This window comes from Anarrhichthys ocellatus, unplaced genomic scaffold (assembly GCF_004355925.1).
Source record: "Anarrhichthys ocellatus isolate YVR2014 unplaced genomic scaffold, GSC_Weel_1.0 scaffold14, whole genome shotgun sequence".
Lineage (NCBI taxonomy): Eukaryota > Metazoa > Chordata > Actinopteri > Perciformes > Anarhichadidae > Anarrhichthys > Anarrhichthys ocellatus.
Window position 1 is genome coordinate 9,121,026 of NW_022280044.1, and position 17,110 is coordinate 9,138,135.

Genomic DNA, 17,110 nt, shown 5'->3' on the forward strand with positions numbered 1-17,110 from the left:
GTGACGCGCTTAGGAAACAAACTAAATCTCATGCTTCGCCGAGAAGGGTGACTGGACGAGTGCGCCACAACGCCTGGCCACATTACATCTGCCTCACTTTCATATACCCTTTGCTAGTGATGAGAAAAAGAGAGAGAAAGTGTCTAAAAATACCAGCAGGAAGGGAAACGGCCGACTCAGCGAGGATTTGCCCTTCACGAGCGGTCGTGTCGCACCGATAGAGGCCCACGAGCTGCGTGATGGAGATATCCCACAATGCAGCGCCGCGACTCGTACAGTTCCGGCGTGCGGGGCTCGCTCTGGGCTCCGACGGAAAGGTCACACGTTCGGACCACTCCTCGTGTTCGCTTGCAGACTCTCATGTGCTGCCGCTCTGCATGCTCGCTGCCAGCCTCTCGTTTTTTGAACACGGAGCTGTAGATCACAACTGCTGCAAGTGTGACTTACTGCACCTGGCTGATAAGACATTCTTTTGCTCCTTATTTTAGCACTGCACGATTAATGTTTCCACAATTACATTCTGGGGGAAGTTCTATCAAAAGGAGTATAAAATGATGGACACATTTTCCCGTGATGGATTTATAAATCTATAAAACAAGGTCTGAGTTTTATATTTCACTCAGGTAAAGCATCATTTCTGTGTTATTGTACATCATGAAGTGTCATTCATTATTCATTTAAATGGATCCCCATTAGCTATCACCAGGGCTGCAGCTTCTCTTCCTCCGCAGGACAATAACTAACAAAAGCAATTTAATTGAACACAAATACAAACAGTTGCTTATTTACACATCCAGCACTTACGGAGCAGCATTATCAAGCGGTTGGAGTCGTGTGTCTGGCCACATGGTGAATTAAAGAATGACTCTCCGTCTCTTTAGCTGCTAAATGCTGCAGGACTGTCACCAGCTGGTCGCTGACTTGGTCTTTCTGCTGTTTGGTGCAAATGCGGCAAATTTAAGGGAACACTCATGATATACATAGAAGTTCCAGCTAAATGTCTGCATTGCTGTAACAACACATAAGAACTATTCTGTATAAACAATCAACAATCCTTATGTTGCTATATTTTCCATACAGCTGTAGCTCTCTCTCTCTCACCTTCTACCTCCTTTTATCTCCATCTCTCTCTTATTCTCCATCTGCCCCCCCCCCCCCCCCCTCTCTCTCTCTAGTTATGTGTAAGCATGAAGACAGAAACAATTTGTGGATGCATCTCTCCACAACCCCGATCAGCGGCAGCCTTGTAAGCTTCATGCAGTCACTGTCACTGCTTCATCTACTTCTGCTGTAAGTATACTACAGATCTACCGTATGTACAGGACCGAAGTTGTTATATTTACAGACATGGAGATATAAGGTGTTTGTGTTCCTACTACTACTACATCATTACTGATCACCAACATGAACGCTGACCAAAAGTTAACAACACCTGCTGTGTTCTACCTGTGCAGCCAATAACCAAACACGAGAGAGGCTCATTTGGAGATTTGGTGCTGATGAAAATAAAATGTCGTATGAGAGGAAAGACACAAACATAAGCATTATAGCGGTTCACATTATAAGAGTGTCACTCGGTGAACCTGCTCTACGGAATAATACTGCTCTTCTGCTCGCAGCTCCACAGATCGCAGGTTGCAATGTGATTGCACCAGCAGCTGGAGAATGGAGTCTGCAGTCATTACGGCTGCTTGTAAATGCATCCAAGCCAGCCGGCGCCACATCGATTTTTCTATTTCTGATTGGCCCTGTTATTGCCCAGAGAGCCCAGCGAGGAGCTGGCGAGGGGGAAAACGCTGAGCTTAATTGATGCTGTCATGGTATGAAACAGGGTGTAATTTTTCACTGGGAACATTTTCTTTCGCTCCTCTCACTGTGTCAATATTGCTCTACTCTCATATAAAAAAAATACAGGCACAACAGCCACGACTCTGTTTATATTTATGTGGCTGAGGTAGAGACTCAGCTGGTGGTTATTCCTCCATAAAATTCCTCACATTTTGCTCAGAGGTAGAGTAGAGCTTTTATGTCCCACAGGGGCAATTTGGCTTACAGAGAGCAGTCAATAATGAAACAAAAGGAACGGCAAATCAAGCAATCAATAGAATACATACATACACAAGTCGCTGTCGCCATTGTCAACAAAACCATCAGAGAAAGCAGCAAAAGAAGAAAAAGCCAGAAACCACGAGGTACCGATCAATAAACAGGCCACGTCACATTTTGTTTAAAAAGCCAACAACTGATGGAAGAAAATACCTCGTCTCTGTTTGTGTCACCTCTTGGGAGGTAAAACCTCCAATCTGACGGAAGCAAATCAAACTCACTGCTATGAAGCTGCTGGCAGTCCAGTAAGATGACCTGAGCTTTGGTCTGAGATATGCAGAGTTGTAGGAACGACTGTTCACACCAACGGATCCTGGGACATGACTCACATATTGGTCTTTATATTAAGTCTATTCCTGTGTTATCTATGTTCTCTACTGATGTAGAGGACTGCGATCATGCGAACAGATGTTGTTTTTAAGTTTGTAATTAGTGCTTTTATGTGATGTGTAATCCCCAGGATTGTCCCTCTTACACATTGCAGCTTCATCAATCAGCGCTCTTGGTTCACAGGGAGTTCACCAGTAAAATCGTGTGCAAATAAAAACTGCCAAATCAGTGTCAGACATATCAGAACACACCATACTCCTCTTTTTATTCTGCATTCCAAACATGGAGGTCATGGCTCACCAGGCTGCACCTGTTACTATTTCCCAGTTTACCCTCCATGTTGTTTTATACTACAGTTAGTTTTACATCTCCATTTTGGGTGCTGTCTGCCCGATAAAGGGTTTCTTCTGATTCAATAGTTATTTAAAAGGGCCAGTGTGGAGCATTTAGGGAGATCTATTAGCAGAAATGGAACGTACCATTAATTAGTATGTTTTCTTTCGTGTTTAATCACCTGAAAATAAAAATGGTTGTGTTTTTAATACCTTACAGGGAGAGGTTTCAGTTGGTTGCGATCTGCAACCTCACCGCTATATGCTCCCAAATTCTAAAGGGATTTACTAATTATTCGATTATTATTTTGCAAGGAATGACCGTATTTTCACCGAAAGTGATGTAAAAATGTACTGTGTCTGTGAGTTTTTCTAAATCTGCACAAGATTCTTTACAAAGTCCTCGCTCTCTTCAGCTGGTAGACTGGAACTAAATGAACAAGACTATGATCAGACGTAAAAGAAGCTTTGCAATATTTACTCTGACGGTCCCACAACAACTGGAGACGGTCCAGCACCTCATCATGTCTCATAGGGCAGGCAACATACTGAAGGAAATGACTAAGGGATCCATAGAGTAGCGATTCAAATCCCCCATAATAAGGTTATACTGTAGGTGCATCAGAGGACATGCTCTGCAAACGCCGCATCACTCTAATGGTGACTGATGTTGCATTGTCCGAGTTTCATTTGAAGGGAATTTAATCAAAAGTGATGAATAATTGTGAAAATCCTCCTGGCAGTTAGAAGGCCACAGAGTTTCATGAACAACCATCGTTCTAGGTATAAACAACGCCCTCTCACAGGGTCCCGATCTCAAGGGCTGTGACTCTACACTGGCTGTCAGTTCCTCCATCTTACTCCTTAAAGACTGCACATTAGCGAGCATAAAAGAGGGCAGGGGTATGCGACGCAGGGGCACTCCTCCCTTCCTTCCCCCCTCTTGGTCGTGGTTCTGTTTGGGTACATTCCACGGTCTTCTAGCAGGGTCGTAATTACAGCACTGAATAAGAAATTCTCGTCTGTACTTGAGTCTGTGAGGCCGGTCGTACGTACTCTTGCAGGTCAAACAGGGACATTAAAAAGACAGATATCACAAGAAAATCTCCATGATGACAATGGACAACAAGACGAGCGAATCTCCCTTGTGCATAAAGGAAGTATCAAACAAACTCACGGAACATGACAAACTAGTAAAGGTGCCATCAGTGGAGTGCAGATATCCATCAGGGAAAACACCAGCTTGGCTTGGATTGTACAGCTTCTTAGTCTAAAGCGACTAATTCAACTCTTACTCCCTTTAGACTTTAGCCTTTTGAATTGGACAGAGAACAAAAAAAATGTACTGAAAGAAGATGAGAGGAAACTTGATGAGGGACAGGATGAGATCTAATTGAGAGAAATAATCCTCCAGTCTGGGAGAGAAATGATAGGTGGAAGAAGAGGATAGACAGAGGCTACATCCACCCTACTACAATTCCTTTTTAAAATGCATATATTTTGCTATGTTTACACTGAGCGTCCACACTAATCTGGAGGTTTAAAAATGCTCCGGAGGCCAGATAAGTGTGGAAACTCCGGGGTTACCTCGTCGTGTGGACAGGCCGAGCCGCATAACTTTGGAAACGATGACTTGGACGTTCGCTACTTGATCGGGTCTTCGCACTCACGACGTGTCCTGCCCTGATTTGTCACGCCCCTATCACAGCCAGGTCGACCACTGATTCTTTTTCAACCCGGATAACAGATTACAGGCTTTACCGGCCTTGCAGCTGTTGTGCAGTTAAATTCTGCATTTCATAATTCTACTACTGCCGACATGTGGAGGAAGCAGCTGTTAGCTGTTAGCGATTAGCGAGTGGCGTGTCCAGCGGCGTTATCAGCGGACGTCTGAAGTACCGGTTTGCGGCTTTGAGGAGGACGATTGACACTAAACAGAGGACTTTCCTTTTCTTATTAATGCTTATTGTTCTGCCCGACTATTGTGAAGTTAACAAAGAAACTGTAAAGGAACAAATGCACAAATGCTCTCGAGTGCGACAGAGACTTCAGCCACCGGCAGAGCTACGAGTGAGAACAGACAACAACGAAACCAAGTGAAAGAAGTGTGTTGACCAAATTTATTGACCCATAAACTAGTAAACTTTGATTTGTAAGTGTTTATTTTAAAGAAAATGTGATGTGTTTGAGAGAGAGACGTAAGTAAGTTTTAAAAATACAACTTTGTCTGTGTGAGTCTAAAGAGGAAGATTATAGAGAAGGATCTTAAGTATCAACCCCAATCTTTTTATTATTAAAGTACACCGGCACCCGCATGCCCAGTGCACGTGAATAGTCATGTGATATTCGCATGCAGTCGTGTAAGTATGGATGGAAATCATTTCGACGGCGCCCGTGTGAACGGAGATCGTTTTCATTTTAAAACAGAAACGTATTAGTGTGGATGTATCCAGAGGCACAGAGAGAGGAAGAGGCTGCTTTGAGATACGATCTCGACAGAGGTATCGGTGGAGTGTGTGTTCTCCACCACGCCTTATCAGCGGAGAGCCGTTGACCCTTTTATGCTAAAGGACACACACACACACACACACTGGTTCAGACACTTTTTCTGCCCGCTGACTTCATTAGCTAAACCACATGCCGAGCTCGGGGAGTAATTGGCTGCCCTCTCAGCCTCCTAATGGCTCGAGGAGAGGAGAGAACAGGAGGTGAAGTAGCAGAATTACTGTTTGTACAAAATCTCCACTCAAAACTTATTTTCTTGTTAGCAACTAAATTGTTTCAACCCGCTGCTCTTTCCTGTTGCATTTGTTTTTTTATGCTTTTGTTGGAAGACAAAAGGAGGATTCACTCGCCAGTTTCTTCACATTACTCCAGCCCAGTGTCCTTTGATCAGATTCACTGGCGACAGTGCAGCTAGACCTCCCTACAACGGGGGATTTCCAGCAGAGCAGTCTCTCTCTCTCTCTCTCTCTCTCTCTCTCTCTCTCTCTCTCTCTCTCATCGCAGGCTTTATCAGACTGGATGTGACGGGCAGGAGACGCCTCTCCCAGGGCAGATTGTGGGGCAGACCTCATGTCGACCCACGCAGGCCACATCCCCACTCCCCTGTGTATATGAAAACGTAGCGAGAGGGCTTACAAAGCTTGGTTATTCCTTTCAAAATGGATCTGATTATCTCTTGTTCCCTGAGAAAGATGTAATATGCCACTATGTCCAAGGCACATGAATTATGGGTGCTGTAGTCCATTAAAGGAGCATGAAGAGTGCTCCTCAGCCAGTGAAAACAGCTGTATGATGCCTTCTGTGACTCTAGAGGAGCTTTGATGAGTCAGAGAAACAACCCTGATGACGCCATAGTGATGTCATCAGGACTATTTTGCCTCTGGCTTGAGAAATAGAGTGCTGCAGGGATGACGTGTTTTTGTAGGACAACTCTGGAAGTTAGACTGGCACTGGTTCCCTCGACAAAAAGGCAAAGGGATTTTTCTTTTTGTGTTATTCCAGAAACTGAGCTGTGAGGTGAACAAAGGCTTCTGATACTTTCTCACTAGTTTGAAGTCGGTGGGGCTCATTAGTAACACGGTGATGTCACAACCAAAAATCTTATCCAACCAAACCCATACAGTCCAGGTATAAAGATCAGTTTTTAAATGTAAATACAAATAAATAAATGAGAATATTTTCCAATTAAACTTATTTTTTTATTATGTACGTAACACTTGAAAGTCTTCTGGCTTAAAAACAACAAACACAAAGTTGAATGTTGGTAAGACGGGACAGGAACCACAGTCTCTGTTGTCATCATGCTGCTTCCACCACCGTCATATTTGGCACAACTCGGGCTGCCTCTTTGATTATGACAGTCGATTAGTTTGCTAATCGGTCGTTTTGTATTTAGTTGACTAAGATTTCTTTAGTTGTTTTTTATGCTTTTCTTTCTTGCTTAGTGTTCAGAGACTCTTATGAGCACATCTCTGGTAAATGCAACATTGAAAGTGCTGCTTTAACCCCGACCCAACCCCTGGAGGCCTCTCCGGCTCCACCGAGGTCTCCGAGCATCGGGAGCATTCAGAGGTTTTACTTGTCTCTCTGTTAGACGGAGGGCGAGCTCCAAGAGGCTGAGCCTTTGTGCTTCCACCCCATGATCCAGCAGTGACCTGTGCTCACGTGGCAGGACAGAAACCTGAATTCAAAGTGACTTTCAGGCCGTGTACTTATGAATTCCATGCAGACATGTGGTCAGGGGCATCTCGTCAAGAATTTCTGGCGGCGTCCTATAAGAGCAAGGTCACCTATATGAGAAACACTAGACTGATACTGTGAAAGCCTATGAAAAGAAGTGCATGTCAGCAGAGCCACTGGAGAGAGTAAGAGATGGAAATAAAAACGACTAATATCAATAAAACACACCTTTGCTTGGAGCTTAACGCCTCAGAGTTAAAAGTTATGATTGTGTGTGTGTGTGTGTGTGTGTGTGTGTGTGTGCAGGCGAGAGAGAGAGTAGCGCTCCAGCACACATTTATCTTCTTATGTAACAACTAGCATTAGCACAGGGAGGCTAAACTCTGCCTCCTCCCAACCAAAAACGTCAGCAGCAACTGGAGCAAATTGAGTCGAGCAGGCTTCCTTCGGACAGGATCCCTAAATATGATTCAATTTGTTAGGGGCCGCACCGTCGCCCGTGCACCACATTCCCATTAACCCCGGGGTCACACCTCATGGCCGCCACATCGTCCGGACCTCTCATCATTCTTTCCATCATTAGCCACCCTAAAATGACAACCGCTGAGCGACCGTGGTGCCTTTTCGACCCTAAGACTGCCACGCATGTGACTCCTCTGAATAGTCCTGCAAGGGTCGGGTCAGCTGGCTCTCTGCACAAGACAGGAACCAGTTAAAGCTGAAGCAGCTGGGTGACATATAGGGAAAGAAAAGAGGCGAATGCTTCACATCAGTGTAGCAAAACAGGGCCTGAATCAGGCCATAAACAGGCTTGTTCTCTCAGGAAAAAGGAGAGAAGAGGTCCCAAACACCTGGTGACAGATGCTTATTGAAGATGTCATGGTATAGACACCCCGGCTGCCTCGTATTGTATTAATTTTGACTACACAACACTGTCAATAACAAGAGATTTCCAGCGTAGATAAATTTCCAAATCATGTCTTACGAGATGCATGAGATGCAGAGATTGCAGCTATAATAGGATGTGGGCTAATGGAGCAGAGCACAAGCTGCATTATAGCAACAGAGAACGTAACATTTCACTCAGCTCATATTATAGTAATCCTACTCTTCTATAGCGAAGGAATCAGCAGAGATAGCATTAGCAGCTACTGTGAAATATGAGAAGATGTTTTATAGAAACAAATATATATATAAACTCACTGCAGCTGCCTGTTTGGAATATCGCTCTATGTTGCTATATGAGAAAATACTGCGACATAGTGAGTGTAATTCACTACACACATACTCTGCGGTCTCAAAGGCAATATTATAGCTTATAACTGTGACTTTGGGTGGAATAAGGAAGCAAATAAGAGGGTGCATCTCAGGGAGATGAATGCACCTCATGACTGTGACACACAGAGGAGAGCTGGAGGATCCAGAGCAGCACCATGCGCATCCATGCTTGCCTCGTGTTCACATCATTCATAAACAATCGCATGGCCGATAACGCGCTCATCCTATTGGCTTGTGCAAAATAGGTTTTTTAGTCCTTTCATTGTTTTTTGTGTGATTAAATCGATAAAAGAAGATGATCAACCTGAGTGGGACGCACAAAGGGAAGAAAAGCAACAACAACATCTGTCTCATTGCAATCAGACAAGCTGCAGGGTATACGGGAATGTGTTCAGGTCACATCGGCTATGCTTTATACTCGGCGGGTTCTTGTCGCCACAAACAGCCGAAATAACCGAACAAAAGCGCCTGTGTCGCTTTCCCACGAGCCGAATTCACGACACGAGCGATGGCGTTACAGAAGACATTACATCTTTAAGAGAGGGCTAAACATCTGCGGTGTATATGTCGCCCCTCTTCCTTACCCGGTAAAGCCGAGGTTGTGTCTGTTGCGGGGAGGAGGGTGTCCCTGCTCCGGTTCAGCGGGGCCGGTGTGCAGGACGGGCGGGCAGCGGTGCAGGGATGCTCGGCTCGGCTCGGCTCCGGACGCCTTTTCCTCCGGTGCTCCTGATGCACAGCGGCGCGGGATCTCCGTCTGCTTTACTACTGCTGCTTGTTACCGCACACTCGCGCACATCCACGCGGACTGAGTGACAGACTAAGTGGCCCCTTGGCTACAGCAGCCGAGCCCTGCAAACCATGTTACCGTGCAGGCGAGAGGCAGCAGTGGTGGTGCTGCGGTGCGGAGCTGCTGCTGCTGCTGCTGGCGTTTTCCTCTCCTCCAGGGGTCGGGACGGGATAGCAGCGGCGGGCGGTGTGTTCAGGTGGTGAGCGCTGGTGGAGTGGATTTAAACCGGGAGGGAGGGGGGGAGCTTTCGTCGGGATTACGTGGTAGGGTTTTAATTAGACAGCGCTGCGCCTATTGGCACCGACGTTGCGCACAGCCCTCCTCCTACTTCCCTCCCCTCTATCTCTCTATCTCTCTCTCTCTCTCTCTCTCTCTCTCTCGCTCTCTCCCGCTAAAAACAGATAGATGTGTGTGTCACAACATAGAATGATGGCGCACCGTGCTGAGTGTATACTAATATAATCTTCTGCGTCACATTTCTGTTCTTTGTGATGGAGATGAAGATTGCACAAAGGCCACAAACAAGCAATGCACTATGACATTAGATTGTAATGTTCCTATATTGACCCAGTGGAGCCAAAACTGTGCTTATTGTACACTATTGCCTCATTTTTTCACTATAATATCATTTTGGATCGGATAAAGCATCTCATGTTATTATAGCACTAGGAGTCTATGTATCTCCATCAGTGTGTACCCTTACAAAATGTCACAGAAATGGAATAATATAAGACATAAAAAATAAATAAATACGCTTCAGCCAAGTGTCCATCCAACTGTGGTAAAGATTTTACTAGAATTTCCAGAAATTGGGCAAATGACAATGCAAGTCATTGTATGTTTCCATCCACTACCATGAGACCAAACAGTTGATTGAGCTAATTCTCTGGTGCCATGAAACCATTGCAGAAGGAGAGGGTTACAACAAGATGAGTTTATTTCAAAGCCCCAGTTAAATCAATAAATGTGGAAATCTCAGCTTCCAAACAATTTGGTGTATAATGCACACACGTGGTATTACTTCTTGCTTTTTCCCCATTCACAATCTTTAGAAAGACAGGGGCTGAACTACTAGAATTTGATTAATTCAATCCAATATTTTAAAATTCAAGAAGAGACGCATGATTTCATTCTTTGTCCTGTTAATAATGTGTGCTGGGAGCTCACAGGAAGTCAGCCGGGTCGGCCAAAATGTGGCCCAGTGAACAACTTTCAAAGGAAATACTGTGACGCCATCTTTGAACGTGTTACCCAATTCTCCCAAAAACATCAATGAGGAAAAGTGGTGGAAATATGGCATTTGAAAAACAAAATACTATTATTGTATTAACTGTTGCATGGTGCAAAAACAAAACAGCAGTGAGTGAGGTGTTACAACAATGAAGAAATACCCAAGAAAAGAAGAGGAACTCAAGGTGACATGTGATATATAACAAACATAAGAAAACAAAAAATAGATGACATGATAGGCATGATAATTCTAATGTTTAATTTTGAATGAAAATTTGATGATAATAATTACTTTTTTGAAAAATAAAAAAATAATGTCCATTTCATGCAGTAGTCCTTTGACGCAAATTAGTCTCCTCATCGCTTCACACACATCTGATGTTTTTATCTGTATTTTTTCATCTCTTCAGGTGAGAGGAAGTTGTGTCTATGCTTCATGTGCGATATGATTTATTCACTAAGTCTGTTTCTATTGCACTCTGTCACATTCATTTCTTATCCCTCACCAAATTTTCCACCTCAGCCAAGCATAAAATCTTATTGTAAATCTTTTTTTGTTCAAAATTCCGACCACAATTTGAATAAGGATGCAAACACATTTAATGCTCTTTTACTTTTGTAGGGCAACCTCTCAACCTTGCATCTGGAATCGCACACTCACACACACACCAGAGGCCTCAGATCTGAGTCAGACATTGCACAACCTGTGGATATTCGCGTTGACGCGATGAGCCGAGTACCAGACCTTTCACACACACACACACACACACACACACACACACACTTGGCCATCTGAGCCAGACATCAGCCATATACATCGTCACACCTCACAGAACTTGAAGTTTTTATTTTTTATTATGTCCAAAGGTTGGAGATGACTCACAGTCGGTGGTCTCGTCGGACTAAGTTTGGTTGCTCATTGAAGGGACAGCCGGCCTGCGTAACCAGCGCTGCCCCAACAGGAACAATCAAAAACGACACATTCCTACAGGGAGCACGCAGGCGCCCTGAGCAGAAACAATTTCCAGAGACAATGTCTGCCATGATGGATTGTGGACGAGGAAAGTGAAGCAGAGAGGTTTCATGCATGGTCAGCTTCTTAATCAGCCGCTGTGGCGTGGGATGATCACGTCTCATTAGCCCTTAGTTATTTAGGCAACACGTATTCTGTTGATGTGGCGAGGGTGCGCTCTCTCTCCTCTCCAAATTCACTTCTCATCCGGCTTCCTTTCAGCTGCACCTACTATACTACAACGTGATGGGAACATCACAGCCAGCTCTTCAAAGAGTGCGCCGATGATTATGTGGTGATTGGAAAGATTGTGAACACGAGGTTGGAGGCTGCCGCCACTATAAACTTCTGTATTCCGATTAAAAGGAATAATTTATAGATGAATGCTGTTGCAAAGATATTATACACTGTCGTATAAATGAAGGAGAGGGGAAGGAATCGCAGCAGGGTTGGACATAATAAATGCAGAATGAGATGGAGGGTCGTCAGAGTGGGATTACAATTTCCATGCACGCTGTCGGATTCATATCCACTGTGTTCAAAGTCTCTGGCCAGATGTTCGGGTGAAGATGTTGAACCGGTTCAGTGAGAGGTCCAGTGAGAGGACACAAGTCGCAAGTATGAATGAGAGACAACAAAAGTCTCTCTCTCTCTCTCTCTCTTATTGGTAATCTCCTTTGTATGTGACTCTGCTGATTTAAAAACAGTAGATGGCGTTTTGAGCCATTTTCAAACCATCATTGATGTGTTTCATCAAAGTGCAGTCATATCATTTAGTTTAGGACTTAAAAAACATATTCAAGTGTGTCGTTACTCTTTAACATTGACCTTAAGCGGATTAGCTGCCTAACCTTAAACAAAGCGGATTATTTGCCACAGCCTCTGTCTCCAACCATAATCGTATCATACAGTTTGTAGGTTGAACGGTTGAACCACTGTTCTTTTCTGGAGATATGGGTTGACGTCTGTCTGGGTTTTTAGGGGGGGGGGGATGATCATGGAAGTGTGGATGATGGGGCTTGGAGAGCTGTGTGTTCAAGGCCTGATGGTGTGTATGTGTGTGAGCATGCGTGCGCTCCTCAGCTCAGAGGGATGAGAGTGGATGGGAGGTTTCTCTCGTTTTTTAATATGCATGAGCTTTTGACCTTAAAGGAGTGGAGGAGTTACTGTAGCAGAGAAACTGTGTTCGCCCGTCCGGCTTTGTTGCTGGTCTCTCTGCCCACACACCTTCATCCCTCCCCTTGTCTCACCTCTCTTGTTGTTTAACCGAGAGTGAGACAGGGACAAATATCTTACTCAGCTTTTGCTTATTTCATTAGTTGTTCATAACTCTGTCTCTCTGTCTCTCTGTCCTGTGAATGAGGACACTGATGTGATTGAATTACCCCCCCCTCCCCTTCTCCTCTTGTTCCCTCTCTCTGTCTCCCAGGTGTTTTGTGTACTGTTGGCACTTTCCCTCCTCCGAGCCAGGGGTTCAATGCTGTTGTTGCACTTTCTCTGGTCTTGCGTAACCGCGCAGCGGTCGTGTTGCGCTGCACCCACCATCTCCTCTTCCCCAGGCGGGATGGTCACTGTGGGAAATACAGCGGCCCAGAAAACTGACCTTCATTTTCGTATTCTAGAAAGAGTTCCTGCACTGCGTGTGATCGAGCTCGACTCCCTCAAAGGAGAGCATCATTAGAACTGTTTGACCTTTTGTTGAAGTAGGATAAAGCATTGGGATCCGCTTCAGATAAAGTCTCGCACTCTTAAATGACAGGAGCCACAATTAGTACATTTCATTATTTATTGATGGGGAGTGTTTCAGCTTTCCGCCGCTCTCAATGTCATTCACCGCTGAGAGACTCACAGGTGTTTAAATACAGGAATTCAGAGGCAGGCGCTAAAAACAGCCCGGTCTGAGAGAAATAACCTAAAAGACTGCTAATTAAATGCTTTTTACTCATTAATAATATGACAACAGTCACTTTGTGGACTTACTTCTGGCTTTAATAGACTTGGTTATCCACACAATTATTCATTATAAGCTGTTCAACATGACCCTTGGTAAAAGGACCATGTCGGCACCGAAGCGTAACACCAGCGTTGTTCCCGTTGTTAGCAGCTCTTAGGATGGCAATCCCAACTGTGGGATGTAGCGACTGTAGTGGGCCGATCAAAGAACGCTTGTGGTGATTGGCTGCAAGCAAAACCATACAAATGGTAATATGGGTAGAACAAAGGAGTGGTTGCAGGTACCGTTTGACTGGAGAAGTCAAAGACAGAAGGATGGTTCTTCACATGCAGCTAGCTGTGGAGGGGAACATCTTCCGTTGCATTGCCTGAGAGTGCAACGTCACCTATCACGACACGTATGCCATCGTCCATCTCCGTGATGCAGACTTCTCCTTTACATTGCACGGTTCTGGAGACAAGTGTCTTACAAACATACATCATATAACACCCACTATTGAATAATGACTCTTGCTTTTTGACTGCTGCAACAAAACTCTTAGCGGTGTGACGGAAACCCCTACATTGTCTTGTATGCAGTGGCTTCTGATGGTTTCTAATAATTAGTATGAACATATTAATAAGCAGAATGCATGGGACAAGGCAATAAACTGGCAATGTGTGGAATGTCATTTTTTCTTCTCCTAGTTTTGTTACAAAATGAGCTTCCTTATGAATTAAGTAATACAGTAAAACAGCAAGAAATCATTATCATCGCAGTGTTTGTGTTTAAAATATGCTTTTGCTTACAGGATTTTAGATGACGCCAATGTGTTGTGCCTTTAAACACAATAGAGTTGCGCGCTGCTCACTGTGCCAATTCAAAAACAGCCAAAGGATGTTTTTTCCACCGGAGGACAGAATTGGACTAACGTCCTAAATTCTGCTTTCTACGACTCCCTCTACTGTCTTCACTCATCATAAACACCTCAAGCTGCAGGTTTGTGTCTGAAGGAGTTCTGCATATTATAAGAAAAAGAGGATGTTTTCTCCTGTGAATTACAGGCAGGTTCTTCAGTATTTACATGTTCTGCCTGGCAGGCTTCACTATCAGAGAAAACGTTTATTACCGAGTAGAAGTGCCCGAGGTCTGTTTTTCACCTCCCAGTGCGCTCCCTGCAGCCAGTAAATGCTGGTGCCGTGCCTTTATTCTCCGTTTCCAATAGTTTGAAAAATATCCCATTGGACAGACAGCCCATTCGTCTGACAGCCCATTACACTCCCCCTGCAACAAACATTCTCATTCCAACTACTGATGCTCCCAACCCCGGCCCCTTAGAGTCACTTTCTATCGGTAGCCCAGCGTGCAGGCGTAATAAACACGTGGTTAAGTCTCTTGCTTGGGTTTACGCACGAAACCTCTTAAAAGCCATCATGGTTGGGCTTAAAATAAGTACGTAAACAAGTAAAATGTAAACGATGTAACAGAACATACATTAACTGTATCCCTGGCAGATAAAGGGTGCTAAAATAATCCTTTGACATGCTGATATCTGATGTTTTCTAGCTTGCCACGGTTAGCCTTTCAGCCCTTGCTCTCTATGGTGAAAGGAAGACCCTCTCTACTCTGTCTCTGATTCTGCCTGCCTAAACATAACCAACCCAAACCAACCAACGCAACGAGAATTGGCCAATGAGAGGCATAGTAGGGTGGGTCATAAAATCAGGGAGGTCTAAATGACATCATTCTGCATAAAAATGAGCCATGTGCACCTGTTTGTTGCAGGGACAGTGTGTACTGTCGGAGCAATGGCTGTTTGTTTTCCAGATAACGGGCTGTGGGCTTTCGGTGGGACATTTTCCAGACGTTTTGGAATATGGGCCGGTCCAAACAATAGGCAGTCCACCTGCATCATTTGCATCCCTGCAGTTGTGTTGCTAGGATACAGCTCAGGCTTGTTCTTACTGCTGCCATCTATTACTGAAAAGCAGTTTCATTTGTTTGTATGGTACAAATGATACAACTAAATACCCCGACACTGACTCACTATTCCAGGTGCTGAGAGTAAAACGTATTCATGGTGCCATTTAGAGCTTTTTCCACTGCTTCATTTGACCCAAAGCTCCATGACATGTGGAAAATCCATGAATGAGCTGGACACGTAACTGGATATTTGTCTTCTCAGGAAATACAATGGCAGCAGCGTTGGACCTGAACCTCACTGGCATATCCGGCACAGATACTCGCTCTGCAGGGGAGCTCTGCTTCCGAGTCTGGAGAGTTCAATGAAGAGCAGATATCATTTCAGGAGTGAGAGAGAGAGAGAGAGAGAGAGACGGTTGTTCACAAATAGCCATGTGTGTCTGAGTGTGTGATCAGCAGCTGACTTGAACTTCAACCCAAACAAACAAATTACAAGGTTCCACTACCACAGGCTCATTTGCACTACATATTGCATGTTGGGTCTCGAATGATCTCCTAATGATGTATTAATGTACTGTATCATATATTTTTAAAATTCTTCATATTAATGTCTGACCCTGTTTGAACGTGTTCCCATTCACTTCAAGCAGGAAATAGAATATACTGGTTGAAGACGTTTAAAGCTTTGGATATGTCACGGTTTATGTCAAAGGACAAGGTCTCATAGCTGCAGTGTTTAAATCTACAAGACCTTCTGCTGAAGGCCACTTTTGTCCAGTTGGGCTGGGACTGGCTTGCTGTTTGACATGCTGATGCCACATACATAAATCTGTGTGGTTCAGTGGAGATGGATGCGTCCAGACTGACAGCATGGTTACTGTGAATCCACCTGAATCCACCTGAACCCAAAAGCTTGGTTAAAACGCTCCAGCTGACTCTAGACTGGTTTCAGTTGACTTGATTTAAAACAAGAATCTTCTAAAAGAAAAAGACTTGGAAGAAGGTAGTAAGCTGGTTAGCCAACAAATGTTAACGTTTGTGTCTTAGAGCAGATAAACCCGCTGGATTTAGTGAACAGTCCATTCCATAACGACCAAGCAAACCTTATCTGCTAATGAAGATCATGTGAGATGATTGATAGCTCAGAATAAAACTGACCGAGAGGTGAGATCGTTTTGTCGACTGCTTAGCATTTATTGTTGCATACAGGAATAGATCGTATTTCTCTAATTATAGTCATGAGGACTGAATTTAATGACTCTCTAATTATCATAACGACATACTGTATTTTAGGAAAAAACATACAATTATTTACAATTATAATATTGCAGATATATTCCACTAGAAACCATCATGCGATGGGATCGCATCAGCAGCGACGCCAAATTGGGCCAGGGGCGTGGCCTGGGGATACCAATCTCCTCCACTTCCTGTCCACAGACATATAAACCCCTGGCAAAGTATTCAAAACCTCCTCTGTTGTAGTTCCCACTACTGAAGGTGTCTTCAGGCACACATTTTACCATGATGACACACACACAGACTCACAACGTGAAAACAACAGCTGCCACACGCAGTGACGGCTGGTAAGAATGTATGTTAATATACAAGATATAAGAAGAAATGCAACATTCTTAAGGCAGTAAACATGATGTTAAATTCTATCTGGTAATGTCTGAGTAATGTCAGTTTGGTAATTTCATCAAAGAATGATCTAGTAATGAGAATGTGGATTTAAAAACATAATGCACTGAAGAGATGATCCCTCAACACCTGCCCACTGTGTCACAGCTAATCCTGCAGCAGCTGATATCACCTGTGTTCAGACAGAGGGATTATACTGGAGCTATTTCTCAGAGACGAAGACGGACTCTCTTTTTTTTGTAATCTCACAGGCAAGCACTCCCTGCATAGCGAGTCGTGACTGTGTGAAACACAATACCGCTGTAGAACACAGATCCCAGTTCCACTGGTGCATAATTCTTCTGGCCTCG

The 17,110-nt window shown here is 44.2% G+C and overlaps 1 protein-coding gene across 1 annotated transcript in view; it reads right to left on the reverse strand.

The window, feature by feature from the left end:
- The window catches only part of hpca (hippocalcin), a 30,431-nt gene extending 21,191 nt beyond the window's left edge, over positions 1-9,240 (reverse strand). The window contains exon 1 of the mRNA XM_031853760.1: positions 8,816-9,240. The gene's annotated coding sequence lies outside the window, so the exon portion shown is untranslated. The remainder of the gene's footprint in view (positions 1-8,815) is intronic.
- Positions 9,241-17,110: the final 7,870 nt, after the last annotated feature.